The following is a 23264-nucleotide window of genomic DNA, read 5'->3' on the forward strand; positions in this document are numbered from 1 at the left end:
CACGTTTAACTGTCAGCAGCATCTTTTATGAATAAATTGAATGCTACCCATTCCACGAATTCTGACAGTGTTTCAATTCAAATTTTATTTCCAATACTTACAAAAAACACTTACATATGTGTGACAACAACAAATAGATGTATAGAGCTTAATAAGTAATTAATTATCAATAGCCGCTGACATAATAATCAATAATTACAAAGTAGAGAAAACAAAAGAGAAACATCTCATTCATATGGTTACTTCTAATTAAATATAACAGTATTCAGGCCTGCTAACTCGCATCAATATTCATACTGCACTTAAAATCAGATTTAGAATTTTTAATGGAACCTCACTATAGAATTGACAGCTTGATGGTTACTTGAATAAAATTTCAATTGAATAAATAATAATTGATCAATAATATCATGAAATAAATAATAGTGAGAATATAAATAATGACTTATAATCTGATATAGATGATAATATGGAATGTTCTAAATGTTGTCAAATAAAAGTGAATCATCTACATGATTTGTGTATCATTCAACGTAGAAATAAATAAATATTGATATTAATAATTTTATAGATTAAATCATGTTAAAAAGAACATCTAATACGGAAACATAAAAATGGATGTTATGCATGCAAAAGTTGCAGTGCTTTGTCTATCTGAATATTCTTTAGTTTGATTGGTATAAAGATTGCTATAAACTATATTAGAAATGCTTTTTTTCTCTGATATTATTGTCAGTTTTTCATAGTACAAAATTGAAATGGTCGAGTAGTATTTTTCGACTTAATTAGTAGTGGTCTAAAGAAGGTCTGAAAAAGGGTAATTTTTCGTTGAATAATGATTGAATAATGATTTCGTTGTCTGATAAAAATGTCAAAAATTCTCCGATTAAATAGATTCTTCTTGATGGCCTATAAAAACCTGAGCATAATAAAATACAGTGAGAGTTGTAAAGACTGAGTGCCAGTTGCACAAATTCCGGTTAAATTTTAACCGTGATTGAATCTACGAGACCCAATCAGAGAAGATGTCTTTTAAACGCCTTCTCTGATTGGTTCTCGTGAAATTAATCACAATTGAAATTCAATAGGCTTTTGTGCAACGGGCCTAAAAGACATTAAATATTGAATAGCCTGGTTGCACAAACCCCTGTAATATTTAATCATGATTAGATTTCACGAGAACCAGCCAGAGATGGTTTTTTTGGATAGAAGGCCTCTTCGATTAGTTCTCATGGCTTTCAATCACGATTGAAAATTAACAGACTTTTGTGCAACCGGGTGTAAGTCTTGTTAAGGCTGAGAGTCGTCAAGTCTGATAATCATTAAGACTCTCCAACTCTCTATGAGTCTAGTCTATTGAATTCTAAAAGGTCTTCTAAAATCTATATCAACTCCAGGAGTCTCCGGGAATCTTAACTCTACCCAATAAAAATTAATTCCTTGAAAAAACGGGGTAATTCATGCAAACCTCTGAAACGTTTGGCCAAATGTTGGCCACTGATTTGATGATTTGATTTTCAACTTTGAACTTTAAAATCTACAAACAAGGCTGAGGATATTTGTAAATGGGAGTAAATGCTCTAGAAAACACAAGAGTTTCAAAAGCATTACTTTGAACTACTTCTTTGACCTCATCAATGACCTAATTCGAACTAATCCACTGAGTTCCTTCATGAGACGTTATGAAGTTGGGCAATTCACTCTAGTATTTGTAACTGAATTGAGTTTCCTTTCTGAATCTAGTATGAGAACATGGAAGTTATCATGATCCATAATGTCTTGAGGGTTGAGGTCATGATGATAGTGATGCAAGTTTTGATGGTAATCTTAATCGAAACTTGTTTTATTTTATATGTTCAATTCTAATTAATTCAAGTTGATTCAGTTCCGGGAGTGATAAAAACTTAACCTGTAATAACAACAAGTATAAACTAATAATGTGAATTCTGTTGAGAGGACTCAGCTTGTAATTCAATTTTTCAATTGTTTAGATCAAAAATATATTTATAATTAGCCGAATGTGTGCTAGATTGTAGATGATTGGAATGATATTATTCCAAAAATATACCAATTAATTCCAGCATAAGATGAAACAAACTGATTATACATGCGGTAGCTCATCAGCGTTACCTTGTAGACAGACCCTCAAAATCTTTAACAAGATTTTGCATTCATTGCAGGGTCTATCCCCAGTGAAATTATTCTATTCAAAACCAAAATCAATGAATAGCAACATTAATATTTTAATAGGAACATTTTCAATAAATTTGTTAGCAACATTTTCCTCATAGGAGAGAACTTACTTTTTACTCATATACCTATTATCTATTGGAATTTGATTAATTGATAACCTCTCATGATTTTTTCATGATCACGTTTAGAATCTGTTTATTTGTAATATCGCCTACCATTATCAACCAGAAATTAGGATTTGTTTCTTGTCATCAATGAGTTAGCTCTCATTACTTACTGGAAACAGTTATTGATTCCTGAATATATTTATTACTGAATATTGATTTCCACTTAAGTTTTTGCTATTGGGATATCGAGTTAATAAACTTAGGTTAAGATATTCCTTGACTTAATTCCGTGGCTTTTCTGCCACAGCGTTTACTGTGCTCTTCCTTTGTACAAGAATTATCTATGAACAGAATTGACATAGTTACCTCTTGCATTGCACCAAGCCATATGGGCTAATTAATATTTTAATATGTTCGCTATATTCGAACTATTTTCTCCAAATCAATGATTCTCTCATTCCAACTAACATTGTTGAAATAGTATCTCTTCAAACCAAAATCCAATATTCAGATTGATTATTTTAGAATATCAAACTTGAACGATCTTGCTGAAGATTCTCGGGGAAGGCGAACAGTTCTCATATTCAGCCATTCTTATAATACAGGGGACAAACTATAGTGGGATTCACTCGAATCTGTCAGCAAACCAGATAAAAAACTTCAATGTTTTCCATTTAACCAATACTGACAGTTTGAAGTTAATCTCACCATGAGAGTGTAGCATTTTAGTCTGTCAGTATTTCTGGTAAGTAAGAACAAAGCTTATCATCTTATCAATTCTGACAGTTTGAAGTGATCCCACTTTAGAAATCCCAGCCGATATGCGACGCTGGGCTTTCAGTTTGATAACTTTCTGCCTGGCATGAAGCCAACAAGAGGAATATATCTATAGCTATTGGAGACAATCTATGTAGATTGTGTAGTTATGAAAATGTGGCGAATTTCTGTGCTGATATTCAGTTGAAACTGTCAGCTTCTCTTATGAATTACTTCAATGCTTTCCATTGAACCAATGTTGAGAGTATGGAGGGAATTTCAGTTCAACTTATTCTACATAGTCTTCCAATATCGAAGTGCTTTTTGAAGAGACATTGGAGAATCGATGTGATCGGATTGCATTGGGAAAGTTTGTGCAATTAGAGATACAAATGTGGAAAGAAATAATACTATAATTCCAGTAATAACAATGTTAACTAATTTAAATTAGTTCTATCCAGTGGGAGTCCACTAGTAGTGGTTTCACCTTACTGAAGAGACATATTATGGGAAATATGATGGATCTAGTAAGTTGATGAAAGACATTTATTTTGAATAATGGTTATTCCATGAACTCATAGTCTATTTGAGAAGTATTTTCTCAGTCCCTGACTAATTTAAACTTCAACAAAATAAGATGTTATTAATGGGATATGTTCATGATGATTCAATGATTAGTATAGAAAAATAATAGAATTGGAACTGGAGCTTGGTCGATTTTTTAAATTTAATGATGACTTCTTCTTCTATATGCCGGCTCCGCGACGGAGATTGGCGATCATCAATGCAATTTGGATTCTATTGGCTGCAGCTCGGAACGGAGATGTTAAGTCAATTTTGAACCACTCTCTCAGGTTCTTTAACCAGGATGTTTTCCTTCTTCCAGGCCGGCGTCTTCCTTCAATCTTGCCCTCCATTATCAACTGCAGGAATCTGTACTTCTCATTGTGCATCACATGTCCCAAATACTGAAGCTTCTGACTCTTAATACAGTAAACAACCTCCACTGTCGTCCCAATTCGTTCTAATACCTCAGAATGATGACTATCTAATCTAATCACTATTGTATTATCTGTTTCATCTTTTAATCATATTCATATATTCGTATGTATTTACTGTTTCTTGTGTGTGATGAATAGATGAATGGATGTATCATTCTCGCTCTCTCACTCTAGAACAGACCATTTCCGATCAGAGCAAGAGTATAGAGTTTTGATCACAACAAATTTATGCCTCAAACAAAATACAACACATTATTCATTATTACCTACATTTAATCAAATATGGGAATATTTCATTTCTGAATGTATGCCTTAACAAGAAGGAAAAGAGGATAATAATAATAATAATAATAATAATAATAATAATAATAATAATAATAATAATAATAATAATAATAAGACTAGTGGAATATTCGGTGAGACTGAAGGTTTCATGTTTGCCATTCAGGACCAGGTAATCAGCACTAGAGCTTACAAAAGATATGTGATGGGACTCACAGTGGATAGTAGCTGTCGGCTCTGCAGGAAAGCCATAGAATCGATACAGCATATTTGTGGTGGCTGCTCTGTACTAGCTAATACAGAGTATTTGCAGCGGCACAACAATGTGGCCAAAGTGGTTCATCAGGCAATGGCGAAAAGATATGAGTTGATAGCGAGTGAGGTGCCCTATTACAAGTGTAAGCCAGAAATGGTCTTGAATGGTGAAAAGGGAAGACTTCTTTGGGATTGTTGTATGACAACTGACAGAGCAGTGGAGGCTAACAGGCCAGACATCGTCTTGTTTGACAGAAAGAATAAAGAGGCTTACATATTGATGTGGCAGTGCCCCTTGATGAGAATCTTGTGAGTACCATTGCCGAAAAGAAAAGAAAATACCAGCCCCTGTCAGTTGAACTGAAAGATATGTATAAATTAAGGAAGGTGGTGATAATCCCTATAGTAGTGTCTGCCAATGGACTGGTCACAAAAGAATGGAGACAAGCAATGGAACAACTGCAGTTGGAGAACTGGCATATGAGAATTATGCAGAAAGCAGCAGTCCTTGGTACAACTAATATTGTACGTAAGTTTCTAAGTCTCTGATCTGGAAAAGAGTGAATGAGTCTCTGCTTTGAATTGCAACTATTTTAGTCTTGAGATCAGAATTGATCTCCGGCTACTTAGTTATTAAGACAAAAGATATTTTTCAATAATAATAATAATAATAATAATAATAAGAAGAAGAAGAAGAAGAAGAAGAAGAAGAAGAAAAGAAGAAGAACAGGAATAATAATAAGAAGAAGAAGTAACAATGAGAATGGAGAATAGGAAGAAGATGGAACAATAAGAATGAAGAAGGAGAGGAAGAAGGAGAAGGAAAAGAGACAACAAAATAGAAAGAAGACTAGTAAAAATACAGCATCAGTAGCAACACGAATGGCGCGGGGGATGAAATTTATTATGATACGAAAAATAAAAAATATAAATATGACGAAGAGAAGCAAAAGTTGACAGATGTAGAGCAGAGCATTGCAAGGGAGGCTTGGAATCAGGAAGGATTTACAAGTACAAAAGAGTGAGATGACGTCATTGCCAGACAATGCCAGAGAGAGAGAGTGAGTGAGGCTCAAGAAATGCTTCCATTGTTCAGATGACAAGTTGGCTCCAGCTTGCAACGACTTTTCCGAAGACCCAAACTCTCCTTTCCTTTTTATCTGTTATCCTTTCACTTACTCTCTATTTTTGGTGTCTTCGTGTATATTCTGGACCACATAACTTTCACCCTATAGTTAGATTCACTTCAAACCGTCAACATTTTCTATAGATAGCATTCACCTTTGCCACTCAACGTATGCTGAATCACGATTTTCAATCAGAATCTCTAGAATTTGAGATCTTAAGAATTCAGGATTTCCAGAATTTAGGATATCTAGAATTCAGGATCTCTAGAATTCAGGAACTCTAGGATTCAGGATCACTATAGTGAGGTCCATGTTATAATTGCAGTGTTTGGATAGCAACGGATAGCGCTATGGTGAGGTCCACGTTATAATGACAGTATTTGATTACCTTTGGTGTTGCTGCAATAAATAATGTAATTCAACTTTTAGTCCGGGCGCAAATGTCATGAATAAGGCACTCCGTGGTCATTTTTGAGTAACAGCCGTGGAAGATGTCTCAATTTCTTCGTTACGTCTAGCATTATGAGAATCGCGATGATGATAATTCGAAATCACAGGCAAACACCTCGGAAACAAGATGACCGCCAAAATTTTCAGGGTTTTGCTATATCACTTGTATTTTAATAACCGTTCAAGATATTAAACGAAAATATTCTCAAAGTCTTCCTCTACAATTTTTGTTTTATAACATTTTCCTCTCACACGTATATCTTTTTAGTTACAACCTTCAAAAGCTCAAAAACCGTTTTTTCCAAATTTGTTCAAATTTCATTCCATTATAACATTTTTTGTGCGAGAAATACAGAGGAATTTCAAATCTATGAAATTTAGAACGTTTTTTAAACTTTGAAACTATATATCTCAATGCGCTGTACGTCAAAAAATGAGTTCTACAGCGCCCTCCAAAGAAAACCCTGCATGATTCTGGTGCGTTTTTCCATACGCATGAGGTAACAGGCTAGAACTATGAAACCAATTTTTTTATGACTACTTCAAGATAGAGACTTGAAAATGGTCTCAATTTCTTCGTTACAACAAGACGAATAAGAATATTGATGATGGAAACAACAAAAATATTCGACATCATTGAAAAATACAAGGTGGCGGTCATTATTGACAAAAATTTTTATTTCGCTTGTTATTCTGTTATTGTGACAGATATCGGATTGGTTTTACCACCAAAGTGTTAAGAATTAACCAAAAAATGATGTTTGAGAGAATCATCTTGTTTCCGAGGTGTTTGCCTGTGATTTCGAATTAATTATCAACATCACGATCCTCATTATGCTAGACCTAACGAAGAAATTGAGACATCTTCCACGGCTCTTACTCAAAAATGATCACGGAATGACATTTGCGCCCGGACTATTTCGGCTGAGTCCGAACATCCGTTAGTTGATCAATTTTTTTCAAATATTCATATTATTAGATAGATACTATAATTGTATACAATCATTGGAAAAGTTCAATGATTAGTGGTGGGAGGGATTAGAAGATAATTCAATAAGGAATCTAAAGATTGAATGATTGGAGAGATCATTTAAGAAATGAAGATAATTATCCGAACTGAGCTGGGAATATTCAATTTGGATGAAAAAGTTGTAGAATACCGAATACATTGGAAGTATCATATAACAAGAATGTCTGCAAAAAGGCTCCCCCTCCAAGAATTAAATTATAGACTAGAAGGTAAAAGATCAATTGGGAGGCCACGTGAGAGATGGAAATGAAAGACATGCGATTTATGAACTTTTTAAAATTCAAATTACATTATTCATGGGCTTAGCCCTACATCATCAAACTCATTTATTAATTATTGAACAAACAATATTCTTATATGATTTAGTAAATTTAAATAAATGCAACTTGTCATCACATGTTGTTCCTTAGTGACCCTGTGTTCGACCTTGCTTATAGCTCATTATTATTTGCTAATATCATATTCATTTCAGAGGTTACTTGATCTTGGGAAATATAGTACAATTAATCCTTTGATTAATTGTCAGGAAAATAATCTAGTATACTCTAGTCATTTTTCCAAAAATTTCGTGTCTGGTTTTAGACAAGTGTATTTACTGAAACGGGAGCAGAGAAGCCGGATAGCCAAGTGGCTCAACCAGCAAGAACCACACACCAGGCAGGTTTCTCACCCAAAACAGGAATTAACACCCAGATAAGTGCCGTCAACGACAGGAGACTGGTATTAAACACCACAGAATGTAAATTTTTATAACTCTTTTGAACACAAATAACTACTGTATGAGCTGTTCGTAGGTTGGAACAGGCAATAGCCTAATCCTTTCACGTGAGATTTTTTTTGTAATCTGACTGCAATCTAAAAGTTTTGTTAATGAACAGTTCAATTCTAGCTTAAATTAATAGGGTAAAGTTTGACACTAAGGGCCGTTTGCACAGTCAAAGCTTAAACTTAATTTAATCAGCTGGTGGCTTGAACTCAAAATGAAACACGTGATAACAAACCAGACTTGATACGGATTCAATCCAGTTTAAAATGAAATCTAGTTAAAACTGTCTTTGTGCAAACGGCCCTGAGTATATCCCTCCTTCACAGTCTAATATTGAGCAATGCCCATGCACTGTTTATTTCAGAATCACTCTAGCTACATTCAAACGAGATCTGTAGGCACATAAGATAATGATGATGATGATGATGATGAAGATTGAAATATGAGAAGAGTAGACAAGAACGTTAGAAGATATTGATTAGTACAAGAGAAAAACAGTCTTATGTGCTTCTCATCAGGGAGCTAACAGTATTTAGGAAGGAAAAAGAAAACAAAGGGTAAAGAAAAGGGGAAGAGGGAGAAGATGAAAAGGGGAAGGGAAAGGATAGAAAAGAAGGTAAAGAGGAAAACGGGTTGAAAGAGTGAGAGGTAAATAGGATCTTGTGCTGTTAACTGGGAGAAAATGTTTGAGGCTTGAAATGCGTCTTTGTTTGTTTATTTTCGTTGGCTGGCATGTTTCTCTTTGCCCGTGCATCGTTAGATAAGTTGATAACTCGGCTTTGATGTTTTCCTTCCTTCTAAAAAACAGAAGAAATATCGTGTTCCATTTTTTACGAGGCCTACTTATTGAAGGTATATTTGGTGTCTTTAAAGGATTGGTGAAGTGGTATGATGGTTAATAAGTAGTATGAAGATGAGAAGGGTGTGAATAACAAAAAAATAAGGGAAAGGAGAAGGAGGAAAAGGAGGAGAAGGAGAATAAGAAAAAAGTGAGGAGAGTGGAGAAGAGAAGAAGGAGGAAAAGGAAGAGGGTGAAGAGGAGGAGAATGATGAAGGAATATAATATTAGTCTTCATAGTATGAATGACACAAAAATGAGACTTGGACAAAAGTTACAAATTCTCAGAAATTTCAATCTTCTCATGCTAGCCTATGTTATCGAATATAATCAATTTGACAATACTTTAGATCCAGAGTTGTGAATTTAAATATGTATAGTCATTTGGGCTTGCATGAGTAGAACGAGATTCCGCACAATTTGGCAACATGGATATGTTGTCCAAGTCTCAACTTGTTTTATTCAGTGCATAGTGAATAGATTGACTATCTTATTGCTGATGATACCTATTCTCCAATATGAACTTATCAAAAAACCTAAATAAAGATAGTTATAATCAATCAATATAAATTCGATATTGTATTACTGGCTTTGAAATGCTCTTAAAAAAGAATTCAAACGCCAAACCCCGGAAAGCTTCAGAATAGACAATTGAATTGATTGTAATGCTGTGAGTCACTCCAAATCAACAACAGGCTCACATGTTGAGCCTATCAATCACTTTCCGAGCATCTGCTATCGAATGCAGATCAATTCATGTTCTTCCACAGCAAGTCTTCGTCGACATTTTTGATGAAGCTCCAAAAAGCGCCAATCTTGCAAAACACAAACATCATCATATTTTCATTTCTTGGTGAGGAAAAGCGATACAGCTTCTCCTTGGTAACATTTTTCAAGCATTCTTCATCACCTGTCAATTTCTGAAACCCTTCACTGCTGAAAGAATCTCTCGTCTATAACGTATTTCCTTCCTCCTCTATTCTTCATCTAAAACATATATCTCAAGAATTTCTCTCTCATTTTCTTTCTTTTCTTCATTCTCTTCTGGCGCTATTCTCTTTCATTTTCTTCGATTATCATCAATATAATATTCCACTAATATAAATACTCATCCAGCTGTTTACCCTATTGTCAATATCTGCAGTAGCAGACGTCTTCGGAGTGAACTACAGCATTTGTTTGGATTTTCGTTTAATAATTATTATTAATTATCCATTTAGAATTTGAATAATTGCAATATCTCAGTAATTTCCGTCTGTAGATTGGCTGGCCGTATAAAATGAGCGCTGCTATCCAGAGATTGTCAGTTGAGTGTAAGGGTAAGCATTCCTGACCGGCAATTAGAAGGTACAAGGTTTGATTTCCGGGCTGACAAATAATTTTTGAATAATAGCGCTCATAGAATTTCTAGCTGTTTTCCCTGTTGTCAATATCTGCAGTAGCAGAAGTCTTCTGGGTGGATTACAGCATTTATTTGGATTTTCGTTTAATAATAATTAATATGAATATTTAATATTGGAAGAGGAAGGAGATTTTCCACAATTTTCCCTTACAACATGTTTTACTTTCAACCATTCCCAATCTGCCCCAATTTTCAACACCTATCAGTTAGTACGAGAGCTTTGAATTTTTCTTTTCCCATTCTTCAAGGCTTCTTTTATTATTTCACATCTAAAATCTAAGAACTCAATGTCCTATACCATCATTTTCGTTCATGTATTTTATTTTCTTTCTGTTTCTCAGCCTAATTTTAGTTAATATTTTTGTTCTTTGTTGTCTTCTTCTATTCTTTTTTCTACTTTCTCCAGAATTATTTTTTGGTTTTATATAATACTAGCAGTCAGGCTCGCTTCGCTCGCCATATCCGTCGAGCCAGGGGGCTCCGCCCCCTGAACCCCCGACTGGATCGTCCAAGAATGAGATAAGCAGGCTCGCTTCGCTCGCCTGCATTTTTTCATTTGAGCATTTTCATCATGTGTTAGGACGATCCAGTCGGGGGTCCAGACTAAACGTCTGGCTAAACGGATATGGCGAGCGAAGCGAGCCTGAGAGCTAGTAATATAATATTCCCAAGAATAGCTCCGATTGAAGTAGCAGTGCCCAATCAATTTTCCGCGATAAGTGCATTTCAATCTTCAACTTGGTGCCAACCTAACAAAGTCAACTCAACTTAATGCCAACCTGACAAAATTATTAATTTAGTTACCAGTTAACAACTGTTTCGAAGAGGTACTCTCTCTAGATTATAGTTCTATATTAACATATGGTATGGCTTTTTTTCAATTAAAATTGAGAGAATAAGAAGAATATACAAGCTAAAAGACGAACTTTAAACCCTTAAAACCACCCTTAGAGTTAAAATATTGCCAAAAGATTTCTTAGTGCGCCTCTAAAGGGTCAACTGAACATACCTACCAAATTTGAACGTTTTTGGTCCGGTAGATTTTCAGTTCTGCGAGTGAGTGAGTGAGTAAGTGAGTCAGTCAGTCAGTCAGTCAGTGAGTGCCATTTCGCTTTTATATAATATAGATAGAATGAAATGGACCAAGACTTGAGTGTAAAATTGAATAGATTCCAATCCATTTGTGGAACAATAAATAGGACTTTGAGAAACAGAGCCAGGAGAGAGACAAAACTCAAATTCTATAAGGTTATGGCTATTCCAACGCTCTTATATGGCTCTGAATCTTGGATACCTAGGAAGAAAGAATGGAGTAGGTTACAGGCTGCCGAAATGAGGTTTTTAAGAGCAGTAAAAGGGTGCACAAGGGAAGATAGGCTTCATAATGTTGATATAAGAAGCGAGCTCAACATAATCTCCATATGGCAGAAGATCGAAGAAAATCGGCAAAACTGGAAAGAGCATGTTGAAAGGATGGAGAGCGACAGGATTCCCAGGGCAGTCATGTTGTATAACCCGGCTGGAAGGAGAAGTGTGGGCAGACCCCGTAAAAGATGGATGTGATGGTGAGTTTGAAGTCGGAACAGGCAATTTGCCTAATCCTTGTAGGAAGACGACGACGACGAGAATGATTGTTATATTTATTTAATTTATTTGATCCTCAACAATCCAATTTAGTCATATCTTACAGATTTCTGAACAAGTATTAGAATATTTGTTGTCTTCAGCCTTTTTCTTGGTGTTTTCTGTTTCTTTCGACTACCTCGTTTATAACTTGTTCAAGTTTTGACTCTTCAACTCATTTTATCATTCCACTTTCTCCGAACTATCTTTCAGTGCTTAATTTCCTCAACATTTTTTCCTATTCTCTTATTCTCATTTCCACCTATCGCCCTTTATGCCAGCCTTTTTTCTATCAATCGTCTTTCACACATTTTTATTCATCCCCATCCTTTCTCTGGTGTGATTTATCTTCCTCTCTTTCTCATCCGCACTCGTTTGATAACTCTTTTCCTCAATCAAAATCACTGATTTCATCTCATATCTTCGTCTCATTTTTCGTCATCCTTTAGTTTTCCCATTTCCTCTCTCTAATGTGTCTTCTCCGATTTCATTCTCCATTTCAGTCTCTCTTCAGTTTTCTCACCTCGTTTTACGGTGTATTTTTCCCCTTCTCCTTCAACTTCTTCTTCTTCTCTCCAGCCTAATTTTTTCTTCTTCTACTACTTATTTTTCTTCTTCCGATTATTATTCTACTACTTGTTCTTCGCCTGATTCTTTTTTTTCTACTAGGTACTTCTCCTTCTCTTACTTTCTTTCTTTCTTCTTGCTCCACGTCTCCTCACATTTTCTCTATTCATCTCTCCTACCTCTTGTACTTCTCCTTCTTCTCCTTCTTCTACTACTACCACTTCTTCTTCTACTACTACTACTACTACTACTACTACTACTACTTTTCTTCTTCTCCTTCCTCATCATCTCCTTCTCTTCTCCCTTTCTTCTTCTTCTTCTTCTTCTTCTTCTTCTTCTTCTTCTTCCTCTTCTACTACTACTTCTTCTTCTTCTTCTTCTTTATCTTTTTCTTTTTCTTTTTTTTTCTTTTTCTTCCTCTCCTTCTTCTACTTATTTTTCTTCTTCTACTTCTTCTTCTTCTTCTTCTTCTTCTCTTTTCCCTTTTCTTCTTCTTCTACTACTACTACTACTACTACTACTACTACTACTACTACTACTTCTTCTTCTTCTCCTTCTTCATCATCTCCTTCTCTTCTCCCTTTCTTATTCTTTTTCTTCTTCTTCTATATATTCTTCTTCTATATATTCTTCCTCTCCTTCTTCATATTCTCCTTCTCTTCTCCCTTTTCTTCTACTCTTTCTTATTCTTCTTCTTCTGCTTCCTCTCCTTCTCTTCTCCCTTTTCTTCTACACTTTCTTCTTCTTCTTCTTCGTTGTGTGCAAGCGAGCTCTAGCAGTGCTGCCCTGGCATGTCAACGACAGGTGGCTGTTATTTCATTCACTTGCATTGTTTTCAGTCGGCTGCTCCGGCATTCCCCCCCCCCCCCCGACGACTGCTCTGCTTTCTTCGAAGAAGTTCGTACTCTGCAAAGCATGTTTGTTGAGATAATAAATAATAATGAATCCAGTCTCAAGGAAATTAGTGAATTATTGAGAGAACGTAAAGAAACAAATGCACGACGAAGTGAACAAGTAAAGTGAACGTGAAATTGTAAAATAGACAATGAAACGTGAACGAAAATTCATTATTCAAACTCATTCATTATTCGAAAATCTTGAAAAAATATATTTTGGAAAATGTAATGATTATTTTTTCAGATATAATTATTGATCATTATTAACAAGAAACAAAAATTTATATTATATCAGATATACCGGAATGACTGCAATCATATTGAACCATAGGAGACTGAGGAAAATGGAAATTCATCCCATCAATTCCACCACTTCATTCCATCCATGTTTCGAATGGACACGCTAAGCCGTTGGTCCCGGCTGCCTAAAAAAACAGTCGTTAGGTCATGTCAGAGGCCCTGAAATTGATCAGTTGTGACCTAAAAACTGTGATACCAGACCTGACCCAGCCAAGTGATTCGATATTATTATTATTACTTCATAACGTGTTCAAAAGTTTCAAGATTATGACCAGTTGTTTTTATTCATGAACAATTCTTTTGGAGCTATTTTGCCATCAATCACTAAACTGCATAGTCACTAATCATGATCGAAACTGCATATAATGCAGTTCACAAAACTCATTCCCCACACCCAGACTTGTTGACTTTGTGGGGAATAATCATTATGCATAATATATATTGATTGTCTGCTGCTGTATTTTTTTTTCTTGTGTGAATAAAGATTATTTGAATTTGAATCATAGATGAAGATAAAAAAATATTCAAAACATAGTTGGAATAAATAATAATAATGATAATTATACGTGTATTATCCACAAAGAAATGATAATAGATCATCATATGATATATATCATCATTCATTTTCAATTGCTTCTCGGATCATCTCGACTTGTCATTCGCTTACAGTTGCTTCCGTAGGGATTGTAGGCGACTTCTGCGAGTTTGACTGTCGAGTGTTTTAACACTTTAACCGAAACACCTGTCTGTGAGACCGGAGGCAAAATTATTTTTTCTATAGTGGCAAAATTGTGAATCAAAAATAGCTGCCCGCTCTAATACCTTCTCCCCCACTATTCCTCAACATTCTCCAACAATGCTCGTCAGTACCCAACTCACGGTTATCAAGTAAACATCAATCTATTGAAAACGTACCGGTCTCAGCTACCGGATCTTTCGGATAACGTTCATTTTTTACCGGTCTAGAATACCGGATGTTTCGACTAACAGATATTTTGAGCATTCAATTTTTTTTCTAATGCTTTTCTCTTCATTATTTCGGTATTTTATTGACATGTTTTATTTGGAAAACTATTTTTTGTAATTTATAAAACGTTGGTTTAGGAAAATTGATTACAATGGATGAGTTATATCAACCATACAAGTCCCAGCCTTTGGAACTTGTATCAATAGGATGCTTCACAATGAAGTGTCACAAAATAAACATTCACTTGACGAAATAGATGATTTTGACCACCATAGTTTTTCATGAACTTTTCTTGCTAATAAAATATCTGGAGGCTGAAAACGTTTGCTCAAACAAGTTTCTTGGTAACAATGAAAAAGATTATTATTTTCAATGATTACCTTCCAATTTTGCTATAGAGCCTATATTGATAAAATATTTCTTCATGATTATTGTTCTGAGTAGTAACGGATAGTATATCATACACGGATTTTTGTATTGTGTATGTTCCAACATTATACATTTATTACATATCAATGTTTCCAAATTTTTTTCTATTGTTCCATCACTCAATTTGCAACTGAAATCTATATTATACTTTACTATAATTGAAATTTACCAATGTAAAATATTTAAATTCATATTTAGTAGAAAATATATCAAATATAACACTTTAAGCAAGACCCGGTCTGTGAGACCGGATGTTTCGGTTTAGGTCAGTTCTGACCATGTTTCGGTTCATGTTAGTGTTTTAATGTGTCTCTTGTCTGTTGAGTTGATGTTGTATGTTTTTTTTTTTGAATCCACTTTTGCACTAGTCCTCGAGGGTATGATTAGTACTGATTCTGTTTTTTTTTTTATTTCTTTTTTCTATTATTTTTCCTCTAATTTCATTGTAATTTTTCAATATTCTTCTTTTCTGTACTCTTACTATGTATAATGAACTATTGTAATTGTGTTTTATGGAAGCAATTTTTGGGAGAAATCCTGTATGCTTCCATGTTTTTTATAAATAAATAAATAATAATGGAGGAGAATGAATATGATTGAAATCTGTGTAAAGAAAAGGGAGATAACGAAAAAGGCATGAAGAAAGACGATACGCTGTAGGTTGATAGAACACAAAAAGGACAAAAATAGACTTTGGGAGACAAAGGAGAAGGAACGGCCAGGAAACAAACGATGAAAAGGAGGAAATGAATTGAACGGGTGAAGAAAATCAGTTAGGGATTCGAGGAGTGGAAATTCAGAAGATCCGCCTTTAGCTATTCTGACAACGGATTCAGCTGAGAAAATCAGTTTAGGACAGTTGGAGCTTCAAGTTGAGAAAATGAGAGAGAGAGAGAGAGAGAGAGAGAGAGAGAATGAGGGTAGGTGAATGGTGAGAGAGGGTGAGAGTTGATCGAGAGGAAGAATTGATTTTGGAAAGGGTACAAACTGTTGTAGCGAACAATTATTGAAAATAATTAGTTGAATCCAATGATTGTGCATTTTTGATTTGTTTGAGACAGTTGAAATTTCAAATTCGAAAGGACAGAGAGAAAAGTGGGATAGTGGTGAGAGAGAAAAAGAGTTGATGATGTGGAGAGGAAATTTTCATTGTGAAAGGATGAATGAATGGCTGTAGCAAATAATTATTACAAATGAGTTGAATGTAACCATTTTTTGAACATTTTTATGTTAAGGACAGCTCAGGCACAGAAGATGGAAACACTCATGTAGCTCTTCACTCCTTAGTTGATGCTTGAAGTTGAAAAGAGAGAGAAAAAAGGGGAGAGCTGTGATGAGAGTAATGGCAGATAATGGAAGGACGGCTAAAGATTGATTTTGTAAATGGAATCAATAAAGCGAACAATTATTACAAATTAGCTTAATTAAATAATCTCTTTCTCACAATTTTTATGTTCAGGACTGTTAAAGCTTCAAGTCGATAAAAAGAGAGAAAGAGAAGTGGGAGAGCGGTGAGAACGAGTGGTTGATGGAGGACGAGGGAAGATCGATTCTGGAAAAGAAGAAAAGTTTTGAAGGTTTCATCATACAATTATTATCGATTGACCGAATTGTTCAGTTTCTTGTGTATATTTTCGAGTTTAGGACAGTACAAGCTGTCGAGAGAAGCTTTTGAGAGAATCTGTTGTCTGGAAGTTGAAAGAGGAAGGGAAGAGAGAACAGAGAGAGAAAAGAGGAAGAGTTAACGAGAGGAAAGAGAGAAAAAAGGACTCGATAGAAAGAAGGGAAAAGATTGATTTTGAAGGAGAATCGAATGCTTGTAGTTAAAAATAAAACCGTATTTGAGCATGTTAAATGTTCAAGACAAAAAGAACAATGAATTTTTAGCCTTGATTAAAAATATTAAAAGAAACGTGATGAAAGAAATGTTTATTCATCTATTGAGGTGTATGTGATGATAATGGGGAATAAATAAATTGGTTACAGCAATCATGCTTCACAGATTTCCTCCATAAAACTGAAAGAAAAATATGGAGCGGAGAAAATTGCACTAACATTCTTAATACAGTATTAGCAAAAAGCCTAATGATGCCCATATTAACCTGGAATGAAACATATTATAACAATATATCTTCATGTGATCGTAGATTAGCATTAAACGTATGAGTATAATATTATGGTTTATATGGCCCTGAATAGTTTTCAAATGTAGTTCACTTTATAACATTTCATCTTTTCATGTTCCATAATGTGCCAATCGAATATATAATAATAATGCCCAATAAAGATCAAAGCAATGACTCCAAACCATTGAGATAAACAAGCTATATAGTATCACATATAATAGTATATTTCGCACCTAGGGCCGAAAATGGGACTTTTCTGGCTCGAAATCGGTTTTCAAGTCCGAGGCCGTAGGCCGAGGACTAGAAAAGATTGAGAGCCGGAAAAACATTTTTGCCCATGGTGAGAACGTTATTTTTCGCCACACAGGAAAATAAACATATATATATATATATATATATATATATATATAATATATATATATATATATATATATAATATATATATATATATGAGAATAATTGTCTATTATAAGCACTTCCGAAAGCAAAAGTGGAAGGTCATAGCTCTAGCAAATCTGAGGTAATCTGAATATCAAGAAATTGTCCAAGTATTTTTTTTTTATTCTGATTTGTCTAAATAACCTAAAAGATTATGTTCAATAATGTAAGACGTTGAGTTTATACTTTTTATTCTTCCAAATGACAATACGATGATATTATTATTAATGTTTTGATTATTGAATGATAAACATAAATAATGAAAAGTTTTTGATCAGCTGTTTTAGCACACTTGAAATTTGGCCAATCTGAATGTCAACGGAAGTTTAGGTTAGAAGTTCTATCCTACTCTGAAAATAGAATTATTTGAATAGTTTATAATATATATCTCATCTGTATTTTATTCATCCAAATAAAATGATAGTATATTATTACAGAATACTTTATTGAATTCTAAAAGCATAAAATGATTCCGTTTATCCACCATGTTCCATGATAAACGCTGTACTAGGAGGTTTGAGGTTAGATTCTATTATACTCTGAAAATTGAATTTGAATAGTTTATAATATCTCATTATTTGTATTTCATTCATCCAAATAAAATGATAGTATCTTATTGCAAAAACTTTTTTCAATTCTAGATGCATAAACTGATTCCGTTTCATAAACTATTTTGTAAACACATTCACATCAAATCAGAATCAGCTGACTTCAAGGTTATTTTACAGCCCTAGGGCCGTAAAACTTTTACCGGCCTGGTCAGAAAACAATCATTTTCGGCCTCCATATGACGCACGAAAACCAGCTCATTACATCCAAGTGGGGCGAAAAATATTTTTTCGCCCCACTTGGATGTAATGAGCTGGTTTACGTGCGTCATATGGAGGCCGAAAGTGATTGTTTTCCGACCAGGCCGGTAAAATTTTTACGGCCCTAGGGCTGTAAAATAACCTTGAAGTCAGCTGATTCTGATTTGATGTGAATGTGTTTACAAAATAGTTTATGAAACGGAATCAGTTTATGCATCTAGAATTGAAAAAAGTTTTTGCAATAAGATACTATCATTTTATTTGGATGAATGAAATACAAATAATGAGATATTATAAACTATTCAAATTCAATTTTCAGAGTATAATAGAATCTAACCTCAAACCTCCTAGTACAGCGTTTATCATGGAACATGGTGGATAAACGGAATCATTTTATGCTTTTAGAATTCAATAAAGTATTCTGTAATAATATACTATCATTTTATTTGGATGAATAAAATACAGATGAGATATATATTATAAACTATTCAAATAATTCTATTTTCAGAGTAGGATAGAACTTCTAACCTAAACTTCCGTTGACATTCAGATTGGCCAAATTTCAAGTGTGCTAAAACAGCTGATCAAAAAACTTTTCATTATTTGTGTTTATTATTCAAGAATCAAAACATTTATAATAATATCATCTTATTGTCATTTGGAAGAATAAAAAGTATAAACTCAACCTCTTACATAATTGAACATAATAATATTTTAGGTTATTTAGACAAATCAGAATAAAAAATAAAAATACTTGGACAATTTCCTGATATTCAGATTACCTCAGATTTGCTAGAGCTATGACCTTCCTGTTTTGCTTTCGGAAGTGCCTAATAAACAATTATTCTCATATTTATATTGTTTATTTTTCTGTGTAGCGAAAAATAACGCTCTCACCATGGGCAAAAATGTTTTTCCGGCTCTCAATCTGATTTGAAACCCGATTTCGAGCCGGATAAGTCTTATTTTCGACCCTAGGTGCGAAATATACTATTACTGTTATAATTATGTGAGTTCAATACCGAGTCTCTCGACTCACTGATTCAGTTAGAACTATCACTCACTACATCGCAAGGATAGAAATATTCAGGTTAGAATTTATAACAGTCGGTTTAGCAAGTAAACAGGTATGAGATTGTATTTTCCAATAAATTGGATCGTTCTTGAAGTGATACTAATTGCTGCCAATAAGCAGAAAATGAGCTAATCTGATTTCCCGTTATAACTCGATTAGGCACATTACGAGGGCATGGTTCACTTCTAGATCCCTTCTTCTTCCTCAGCTTCTTCTTTTTCTCCATTATCTTGATTTCTCCTCCTCCTCCTTCTTTCCCTCCTCCTTCTTTTCCTCCTCATCCTTTCTCTTCTCCTTCTTCTCCTCTCCTTATTCTTCTCCTTCTTCTTTCCCTCTCACCTTTTCTTATTATCATTCTTCTTGATCTTTTTTTTCTCTCTCTTATTTTTCTTCTTCTTCTTCTTCCCCCACTTCATCAACGCTTACTCCTCCCTCTTCTCCTTTTTCTCTCCCTCTTACCTTTTTCTTATTATCCCTCTTCCCAATCTTTTCCTTCTTCCTCTTACTTTTCCTCTCCTTCTTCTCCTCTCTCTCCTTCTTCTCCTTCTCCTCCTTCTTCTTCATCTTCTCCTTCTTCTCATTAATATTTTCTCCTTCTTCTTCTTCTTCTTCTTCTTCTTCTTCTATTCCTTCTCCCAGTTCGTACTTTACCACCACAACCTCTTCTATTGCTTTATTGATGCCATTTAAGCTGGAAAGTGAATTACTACATCGTATACTAGATTCACTTAAATCTGTCATCATTCCTTATATTGTCACGTTATTCTTTATATTTAAATAACGATTAGCCTCCTGCTTGGCATCAGTCGGTAGAGCATGAAATATTTAATATATAATTATAAAATTTAGGTCGTGGTTTTTTTAATAGGATACAGTCTCATAAAAATCTTTATAGGCCCAGGTATGAGCTTCCCCTATAATTCTTGTAATTCATTAAAAAATAAGTATATATATATATGGTACTTATCCTATAGTGTTGAGGAATTAAAATAAATTGCACACCATAAACAATTTGATACATATATTAACAAATATTGCAAAAAAAATAGATCAAGGCAAAAAATATAAAGAGCGATAAAAATATATAATATAAAAATAGAACAATAATTGAAATCAGTAAAATATCACAGGCTAAATATTATTCTCTAAATTTATAGCACGAAACGTTACCATGTGCTTTTATTTTATAATCATATGCATCCTTTTGTATGTAGCTGCGATATAAGCTTGCTAATACTTGTCGACTTGGACAATTCCATTAAAAATAGGTTCCTTAAAATCAACTTGATAAATTGGCAACCAATAATCCAAATATATATATTAAATTCTCTAGTATCTAGTAGATTTCTTTGTAATGAATATATATTTTATCTCAGGGTGCAAGATTCGGCACCTGATGGAATAAGTAGAGCAATTCATCTAGTGAATCAGAGCTACAACAAACTCTCGCCAATTATATTGCAAAAATTAAAGATCATATGAACATGTATTAACAGCCTAGATTTTATACTTCTTTGATTTATTAGATTTTCTGAAATGTACTGACTCATTACTCCTCTAATAAAATACCTTTAATACTATATTTACTTGCGCAAGTATTTTTTATTAAATTCTTAATTTATAAGAAAACCCTTTCGACGAGCTAGCTTTGATTATTAGGTAATTTCGAAGCACTGAGGGCGCCCATCACTAATTCAATATTTCTCACTCACGTGTCGAAATCTTCTTATGAGCCGCTGATGTCGATCCAACTCCTGGTGGTCCTGAACTATGGTAGCCGGAATCGTCTCTCCCAAGGGGTTACAAAAAGTATTTAGAAAATGAAAATGACTTCTGCTTTATAAGAGCATCACAAAGTCTTATAAGAAATTTAATAATTCAAACTAACTTTAGCTTTTACAAGTTATAGCAAGGTATTACGCTCTATAATATTTAGGGTCCTCTCATGGTGGCATTTGGCAGGCGAGTGTTGGTTCTCCTTTCTCAATTTTACAATTCTTACTTCCGACTTTCAAATTTACATAAAATTTGAATATCCTAGTCCTCCGCCATTAAAGGTTCAAATAGACCGTACAAAAATATTAAATTATTACTTATGTTGTATGTTTAATAATTTCTTTGCCTTCGGGCCATATCCATAACATAGACTATATAACAATTTTATACAAATTCTAATCATTTGTAGAAATATATATAAATATTTTTGAATTGGCATACTATTGCCGCCTATCAACTGCCATTATGTGATTGGTGCATGCAAATTGTTTCAGTATTCATGCGCTTGGTAACCTCCTATTTCCTGGATACATTTAATTATTTTTATTAGGTTTTTTAAGTATGCCCTCTACATGCTAGTTAATTTTCTATATATTACTATTTATTTCATGCATCATAATAGTTAGCCACGTGACCTTTTGTTCTTCCAAATTGCATACCGTTTTGCCGCAATAGATCTCTGCCAAGGGGTTTGGTCAGATTCTACGTTGCATGGGTCGGTCGATTGTTAGGTCGCCGATCACTGAATGTTTATGTCTAACCTCAATCTTCAATATTTTATATAATATTATTTATTAGCAAAAAATTATTTCAATTCCTTTTAGGCTATTGTACCGTTTAGCCAGGACAAGCTGATGTTATCTAATCTTTATGTTATCTCCTTGGCGATATTAGCCAGTTACTTTACTCAGACCTATTAGTATTTCAGCTAGGGATTTTTATATCTACCCAAATTTCAAATATGTTACAATATTCATATAACATTGGAGCTTTCCATTCAACAAAATGCTTACAGTCTGAAGATAATCTTACCATCAATAGGGGTTGAGGTGAATAGCTGACAAGAGGGCTGTATTGACTTCAGGGTTCAAGGAATCCATTAGAAAATCACATACCAAATCATGTTAATCCACCACCAAAGTTCCTACGATTCCGTCCAGCGTTTTTTTTTTCATTTTCTCACCATTTTTGGTCAGAAATACCTCTATTTGTTTAAATTTAGTCTACCAGGCGAAGAAGGATATCTTAGTTTAAGGGATTGGTTCAAGTACACTTCAAATGAACTTTTCAAGTCGGCTGTGAGCTGGATGAAGATATTGCTATCATGATAATGATAACCTCCGCCATGGTGACGGCACATGAAGAAGAAGAAAAAGGAAAAGAAGAAGAAGACAAAGAAGAAGAAAGAGAAGAAGAAGAAGTAGAAGAAGAATAAGAAGAAGAAGAGGAAGAAGAAGAAGAAGAAGAAGAAGAAGAAGTAGAAGAAGAAGAAGAAGAAGAAGAAGAAGAAGAGGAACACGAAGAACAAGAAGAAGAAGAAAAAGAAGGAAAATAAGAGAGGGAGTGAGAGAGAAAAAAAAGATCAAGAAGAAGGATAATGAGAAAAAGTAAGAAGGAAAGAAGAAGGAGAGGAGAAGAAGGAGAAGAGAAAGGATTGGGAAGAAAGATAATAAGTAAACGGTAAGATTGATTGATTGATTGATTGATTACTTTATTTATGTAGATTACAATATATAATGGCTTATTAAACACTCATACAATAGCTTACAATACAGCAAAATTTTAGATGAATTTACATAGCATAAACTGAGAAATTAATAAATTATTGAACTGTACAATGATATAAAAAAAATCAATTTGGAATAACTATACAAGATAATATTGTAATGCATCTACATAAATTGGCGGAGCTTTGGACATATCAATGTCCATTCTTTGGAAACAATATTAAAAATATCCTTCCCAGTAACTCTCTACCAAGTAAGAGATAGTGAGTGAGAGAGACTGAGATTGATTGATTGATTGAGTACTTTATTTATGTAGATTACAAT

General features: G+C 34.0%; 1 protein-coding gene across 8 annotated transcripts in view; it reads left to right on the plus strand.

Annotated features, from left to right (window-relative positions):
- LOC111048438 (cyclic nucleotide-gated channel rod photoreceptor subunit alpha) overlaps nucleotides 1-23264 on the plus strand; it is a 237700-nt gene that overhangs the window by 149700 nt on the left and 64736 nt on the right. The window lies entirely within an intron of this gene.

The sequence above is a fragment of the Nilaparvata lugens genome, chromosome 13, assembly GCF_014356525.2.
Source record: "Nilaparvata lugens isolate BPH chromosome 13, ASM1435652v1, whole genome shotgun sequence".
Taxonomy (NCBI): domain Eukaryota; kingdom Metazoa; phylum Arthropoda; class Insecta; order Hemiptera; family Delphacidae; genus Nilaparvata; species Nilaparvata lugens.